This window comes from Tyto alba, unplaced genomic scaffold, assembly GCF_018691265.1.
Source record: "Tyto alba isolate M040663 unplaced genomic scaffold, T.alba_DEE_v4.0 Super-Scaffold_42, whole genome shotgun sequence".
Classification (NCBI taxonomy): Eukaryota; Metazoa; Chordata; class Aves; order Strigiformes; family Tytonidae; genus Tyto; species Tyto alba.
Genome location: NW_024881318.1, coordinates 18947004 through 18954663, shown reverse-complemented (window position 1 = coordinate 18954663; position 7660 = coordinate 18947004).

Here is a 7660-nt window from a genome sequence, read left to right as displayed (position 1 = left end):
TCATTTTCCAGAGTTGATCGATTCCAGTAAGAGCAAGAAAATGCCAATGCTGAGGAGATTTACATTAATTTATCCTTTTGGAGCCTGGATAAAGCCCTCATGGAAAAGTAACACCCCTATCTGAAAACTCTTTGTATACTACATCTCAGATACTACATCTATTTTGAACAGTTTAACACAGTCCTCAGAAAATTAAATGCTTCACGTCACAGCATCACTACATGGTGACTTCTAAACCCTGCACTCTGTTGGCATGGTCTGCTTTCCTTAAGAAGGTGCCTAGATCCTGGGTCACATTACTTCATCCATGTGAGAGATGTCTATGTCCACTCCTCAGAAGTTAGCAACCCCAAAGTGAATTTAGCTAAACCAGAGCCTGTCTTTGGGACTTGTCAGATTTACTAACTATGCATCTCTTTCATAATGTAATTCCTATGCTTTCATCACTTCTGTACATGTTTTATTGCTTTTGATTGAAATCTTCATGCTCCTATTAAGTTTTAGGACCAATTTGTGCAACATGGTCAGTGGTCATATGCCTATGAAGGAAATGATTAAAACCAAGTTAAGCCCTTTAATAGCTGGACCAGAATACGGGAACTCAGAAGACTATTTCATCTCTCCAGATGTATGTCTTGATCTTGCAGTTAGCTGTTTTAATGGCTTAGATAGCAATTTCACTTTCTGTAAGTACATCATTAGCTATAATAACCCTCAAGATAAAGATATACAGTAATTTGCTCACAAACAAAACATGCAAATAAACATAAAAGAAGACAAATACAGCTAGCAAAGAAAGTATAGGTAGTGGTGGGCATCTGCTCTTAATTGATGGGTAGTAAAAACATTGATAGTAATAGGTATCATATTCAAATGAGTTTATATTGATGGAATGTCTTCTTGCAAGAAGCATTTCAACAAGACAAAAATGTTTCTTTGGCAGATGCTGTATAATAGTTCTTTTAGCATGTGTTTTCAGCCTAAAGACTTTATCTTCTTTCGTTTGGAAACAGGGACCTGCTTTTTTATTGATCCTGGCTTCAGCAGTAACAAAAGCAAAGAGACCAAACTGACAGTGCACAAAACAGAGGGATGTTAGAGCTGGACTTGCATTTCTCCCAGAACTACAAGTCCACAGGTCCTGTGGCACTTGTTTGCAGTGGATGGATCGTCAGTCTCCTCTACAACAGTGTGGCTGTGAATGGTTGATTCCCCCTTCATTTCATAGGGTACTTACAATAACTTTTTTCTACTTAGTATTTAGGCTCTGGATGATTTAGGTAGTTTCCTACTTTTGTGTGTTACTGATACTTAAGGCTCTGTGCCATTGCATAGTAATCTATTTACACAGCAATTTTGTGATGAAGGACTATGCAGCACCTAGCACAGTCCCAGTGTGACTGATAGGCACTTCTACCATAACACACATTATAATAAAAGGCCTGATTGAGGGAACCCCCCAATTACTTCCCCTGACTGCATGGTAGTGAGGGACAAAGTGTAACTTACAGAGAAGATGGGGCTGATTTTCCCTTACTGTTAGTGAAAATGGCAACAATCTGCTAACCATTTTGCAGTTAAAAATGTGGTTTATCATTGCAACTTTAAGTTCTTGCTAAACATTCCTACTGTCTATTCAGAAATAAATGGTCTTTAGACTTAAAAACTATGTTTTAGGAGGCTAAAAGAGACGTAGTTTGAGAGAAACAAAGTATTAGCCATAAGGCAAGGCATTTCTTGTCTTGTACCAAATGATAATTCTAGCACAAGAATGATTAATGCAATGCTTCACTTGCTGGGCTAATGATATCCTGCCTGGTCTGGAGACAGCATGAAATGGTATTGTCTGTTTTCTACTTCACACTAAGGTCAGCCAGAATATAATTATATCAGCGATATTTCCCTGTAGACTTCCAGCCTCTTATAGGATTGATGCTAAGGTTACTCAATAGTTTACCATGCTTTAAATAGTCTTGTGTCTTCATTGTCCAAGTTCATTATGTATTATGGCCCTAAAGACAGTCTGTGCTGTGTGACTGCTGTAAATGCCAAGGATCCAGTGACAACTGAGTGGAGAAAGAACATCTTGTCATTATGGTTTTAAATTGCGAAATTGACTTGGAGAGTTTTTGGATTTGTTTCTGTTTGCTAATCCCATCTCTCTTCTTTTTTTTTTTTTTTTTTTTTTTTTTATATAAGCATTTTAATTGCCTGTTTTGCTTTTAATGTATTTGTCACGTTTCAAGGATTAATGACAATGCCTTGGGATGTGTCTCTATGAAATATGTCAAATAGCATTAATGCTGTGCTAACCATAATGCAAATGGTTCTCAGGGGACCTCATAGAAGGATATTGCCTTAGATACTGGAATCCATATGCTGCAGAAACTACGCCAGAAAAACAAGGGATGTGAGAGTTCTGGTTTGAATGAACTGGAAGAGAAGAGCTCATGGCATTATAATTCAAAATTCAGAGACCTTTAGTAGTATATAAGTAATAAATCAGACTTGTCTAGAGCATAGACATTTCAGCCTGTGTGTACACAAAGGTCATCACTGGGCAAACAAATAATTACTATTCTTCAGAGTTAGGTTCTGAACTTAGAGCATAAAACACAGTGAATAAATTTAGCCTCTTGAAACTGCCCAAAACGGTGAGTTACTATTCTGTTTTTTCCACATCTTTCCCTGCATTCACTTCCAATCACTACCATGTGTTCCTTCTGATCATCTGGTACTGGCTTTGGCACACATCAGTCCTCTCTGTGAGCCAGTTTAATTTCTTACAGTGTCAGAAAATAAATCCAGCAAAAAAATCTGGGTGGTTTTATGCTGTTTTAATGAGTTAGATCATATCTCAGGAAGGTCGGGTGGGCAACAGACCCAGGGAGATGAAGCCAGCCACTGCATCTGCTTAAGTGCTAGTGAACCATCACCTTGCACAAACTCCGCTGTTTGCTGCTCATCCTAGACTAGCAGACATAGATCACCCTGCTGCTCATTACTTTGCAGGACTCTCCTGGACAGTATGGTGGTGTCGTGGTTTGGGCCTGGTTGGCAGCCAACCACCACGCAGCAGCTCTCTCTCCCTTCTCCTCCGGCAATGAGAAGGGACAGAGAGCCAGGCTTGGGGTTCAAGATAGGACTGGGATGGGGAAAAAATCCCCTTTATGATCACGAGCAAAAGGCAGACTCATTAGGGAAGAAAAAATGAACATACATTTATTACAGACACTAACAACACGTAACAGAGTAGGACAGTGAGAAGCATTGCCACATCTTGAGAACACCTTCCCCCCACCCCTCCCTTCTTCCCGGGCTCAGTTCTGCTCCCGATATCTCTACCTCCTCCCCCAGTAGCGCAGGGGCAGGGAATGGGGGGTGCAGTCAGCGCTGCCACTTTCCTTATCTTCGGTGAGGGGAGTGTCTGGAACTTGTTCCTCCTGCTCCATCGTGGTCCCCCTCTCACAGGAGACAGTCCTCCACAAACTTTCTTTGACATGAATTCCTCCCATGGGCCGCAGCGTTCCCCACACTGCTCCGTCATGGGTCACTAACTTTCTCCAACTGGATTCCCTCCCACGGCTGCAGCCCTTCCCGAGCTGCTCCGGCGTGGGACACCCCCGCATGCTGCAATCCTCCCAGCACTGAATTACAGCAGCGGGGCTGCCTTTTCCCATGAGAACTCGGCCTTCTTCGGGCACAGCACTTTGATTATTCCAAGCAGAAGCCACAGGCCATAAATCAATGTCTGCTCCACCGTAGATCTTCATGGGTGGCAGGGGGGTGCTGCCCTCCCGTCTCCCCACAGGATACAGGGGGGTCTCTGCTCCGGCACACCTCCCCTCTCCTTTCTTCCTCCATTCCTCCACTGACCTTGGTGTTCACGCAGCTGCAGCAACTCCTCCTCACAAGTCCCACTGCCCGTCACCACGTCCCTTCTTAAATATGTTATCGCAGAGGCGCAGCTGATGGGCTCAATTTCCAAACACAGGTGGAGCTGACGTGGAGCTGGGGGAGCTTCGAGAAGCTTCTCATAGGGGGCCACCCCTATAGTCCACTCCCCTGCCACCAAAAAAACTACACCACTCACTCAACCCAGGACAGGTGGCATCCAAATTCATCATCCTATCTAGTGATCAGTTGCCCAGACAGGCCTGATTTAAGTGTTCATTGAAGATGAATATTTAGCTTTCATTTCTACCATCACTGATACTTGCCTCTGTGAGACATCCCACCTTCAGGCTGAAAAAAAATGCAAAGGTTCAGACCATCTATCTTTGGAGATGACTGCAGCCAAAGTATGGATAGTAAATATGAGTAAGATTTTCAATGGCCTTACTCACTGAGGGTTGGGAGAAAGCTTAGGTCCACCTGAGTCCTCCCCACCCTGAAAATCATGCCCACAGAGCTCACAGGGGTCACAGGTCACAAGCTCTTCTGAGAGCTTACCTGCCAGCTGTGTGCAGCTGCACGCACACTGCATCTACAACAGATCTATATGTTCTCACATGTATGCCCAACAACAGAGAGGTTCACACATACATAAAATAGGTGAATCCCATGAACCAGAGAGCTGGTCTCATGATTTTAGCACTTTAAATAAGCTAACACAGAAAGAGTCACTTGAAATGGAGTCACATGAAATGAAGAGGCTAAAGTGGAAATAATATTGCATTTCTGTTAAGTGACACAAAACCACAAGGAGTGTATCGGAGGTTATATCACATGGAGGACTGCAGAGCCTGTTCCAATAAATTGATACTCAGAGGTAGACAAGGTCAATTTTTTGTAAGTATCAAATGATTTAAGTTTTTGTTGATATTTTTCTTGTATTCTTCTACATTGTTTAACAATGAATTTAATTCATACAGTTTAATAAATTCATAAGAAGATTTATATGACTGGCTGAGACAGCAGTATCTCGAGTTGATAACCCAGAAGGTCTCTCTTAGCCTGATGTCTTAGTGCTTTTCAAAATATCATCTCTTTCTGATTGTTCTTTGTAGAGTGAATAGAATGTCAAATATCAGTCATCAGCAACCTTTCCCATGCTTTTATATTTCTGGTTCTTGCTAAATCAATGGTGTATGTGTGTTATATATTTTAGAATTATTATTGTAACTAGTTGGAAAGCTAAAATTCTTCAAGCAGCAAACTCTGAACAAAAATCTTTCATCAAAGTCCATCAGTCTCCCTCTGAAAATTTCTGAAAGTATCTTGAAATTAAAACCTAAAAAATAGTTTTCAATAAGCTGAACAAAAATTCCTCTCCTATAAAGGAGAGTTAGGGAAGAAAATGAAGGCAAGACTTCAAAGAAACAGATTTTATTAGGATGTCTTTTTGAACTACAACATTTTTAAGACCATCTGAAATTCATTAAAATTTTGTCAGCTTACTCGAGAAATCAGTAATTAACCCTAACTGCTACTGTGAAACTTTATGGAATGAACTTTTGTAGATATCTTCCAGCTAGAACCAACAAATAAAGTAAGCTTTTTCAAACTTTCATAGAGAGAACGGAGATGAAGAACATAATGTAGAAACAGAAATGACATAGCTTTGACTTTTGCTCTCCCTGATTCTGGGTTGGCTATGGATACAACAACTTGCAATAAATGTTAACACATACCAGTAATAAAAAAGGGTTGATATAGTTGCAGAGATTCATCGGAGTTCCAGAGAAATTTAGGTGTGCTCAACATTTGTAATTACTTCTACAACAAGTGTGTAAGTCCTTAAAATTGGCATGATGTCCTTTTGTGAGCTATTCTGGCTTTTGCATGTACTTGAAGTTCAGTTGAAAGGAGCAGCAGTGACACACGGGGTAAGAGTAGTCCCTTAAAATACATGTATAGTTGGTGGGGTTTTGTGTAGGTGAACACATATATCTCTCTGTGCCTGTATTAATTATGTACTTTGTTACTTCCAGATGTAAAACTCTCAGGCAATTTCCTCCTATCAAGCCATACAATTACTGGTATGTATCAGTTTTGATTAGTATGGAAAAAGTTGATTTGGAGTTGATTTGGGGTTGATTTTATTTGGTAGTAGGGACCATATCACAAAGAATCTTTGGAAGAATCTGCATCTCTGTAGATGGCACTTGTTCTTAATTAGCCTGCAAACACATCCCGTTCTGTGCTTATTTGGTTGAAAGAGCATCATGAGAGTGTTTGAAAGTATGGTGTTTCTAATATGGGTGGAGGTTCTGTAGAACAATTCATAATCAGGAAAAAGTATTCAGCAAACAGTAATGTCCAGAGTTTTTAGAGCTAGCAAGTGGCTTTGAGATTTTTATAAATGATCAAAAAATGTGATAAATACCAATCATTCCAAAGAGAGAATGTAAAATGTGAGGCTTGTGATAGTAACAGATGAGGAAGCCTCCTGTTCCCTCCTTTGTCCACGCTAAGGCTCATGGCAAGAGGTATGCACTTCTGCCCATTTATTGGTGACTATATACTGTGTCATCTGAGGCAGTAATGAAGCCAGGGCAGGGAAATACTGTCATGTAGGAAAATGCATCAGCCATAAGAAAGGTACCTTGAGAAAAGTTGGTGGTTGGTTTCGACTGAAGTCAATAATGAACTTGTAAAATGGTCGAGAGACTCGGCAGAAAAAGTCAATTACCAATATTGTTGCTTCAAGGGTTACTACATTTTATTCTGATGTTAAAATACAGTAAGACAGAACAAGTAGGATTGGACTTGTCACAGTTTTGTGACCTTTTTACAGTGCAACATTCTGTCAGGCATTTTTCCTTCTCAAGCAGCCACTTTTTAGGCTACATCTCTCCCTAACATATGTTCAAGCACAACTGAAAGACATTTCCAATTTACAGCAATGAGTTAACATGTACTAACTAACATGATAAACCAGATCTAAAACTGTAAGTACTGGCATGTTCTCCACCATCTGCACAAGTGCTGTTGAAGCTGAGTTTGTCCTGCTTCTTCCAAGAGACAGGAAGGTGCTAAGGTGTAGCTCCAATCATAACAATGGACATTCTGGAAAACCTTTCTGCATATCTGCTGCCTTGGCAGGCAGACCAGTAACAGCATCTCCCTGTGCCCTGCCAGCAAGTGCACAGCCTTCCCCTCCAGAAGACTGGCTAAGCTGCATGTGCTAGTCTAATCTAGGTCCTGTGGCCACAGGATCATGACCTCCACATTGTGATCAGATAAGAAAAACTTGCAAAAGCTCCATTTCTTTTGTGTCTTCTTTGCACACACTGATAAGGCCAGGCACTGTTTTGTCCTCTATTTTTGTTAAAGTGAAATAGTGTAAGAGGGAAATTGTGCATGGATGTTAGGGGAATTCCCTGATGAAGCCAGGCTACCTCAGTTCCAGTAAATGCAAAGCTGAAAATGCCTGATACAGGAAAAACATATTCCAGAATAAACAGAAGATAACATTTGTAACTACAGAGTTGAGCTGACCTTTGTTAGCAAAGCATTTGTACTTAGGGAAGGGTCTCAGCTGGTGAAAATAATAAAATGCAACAGTGATTTTGATGAAAGCAAACTTATTTTACCTGGGGAAACAGGCTTTATCTTCAATAAATATAGAACTTGCATTTGTCCTCTGTTCCACTGCAAAGCCTTTCTTTCTTCGAGTTTGTGTCTCACATCTGAATATTAAAAGTAAACCTCACAA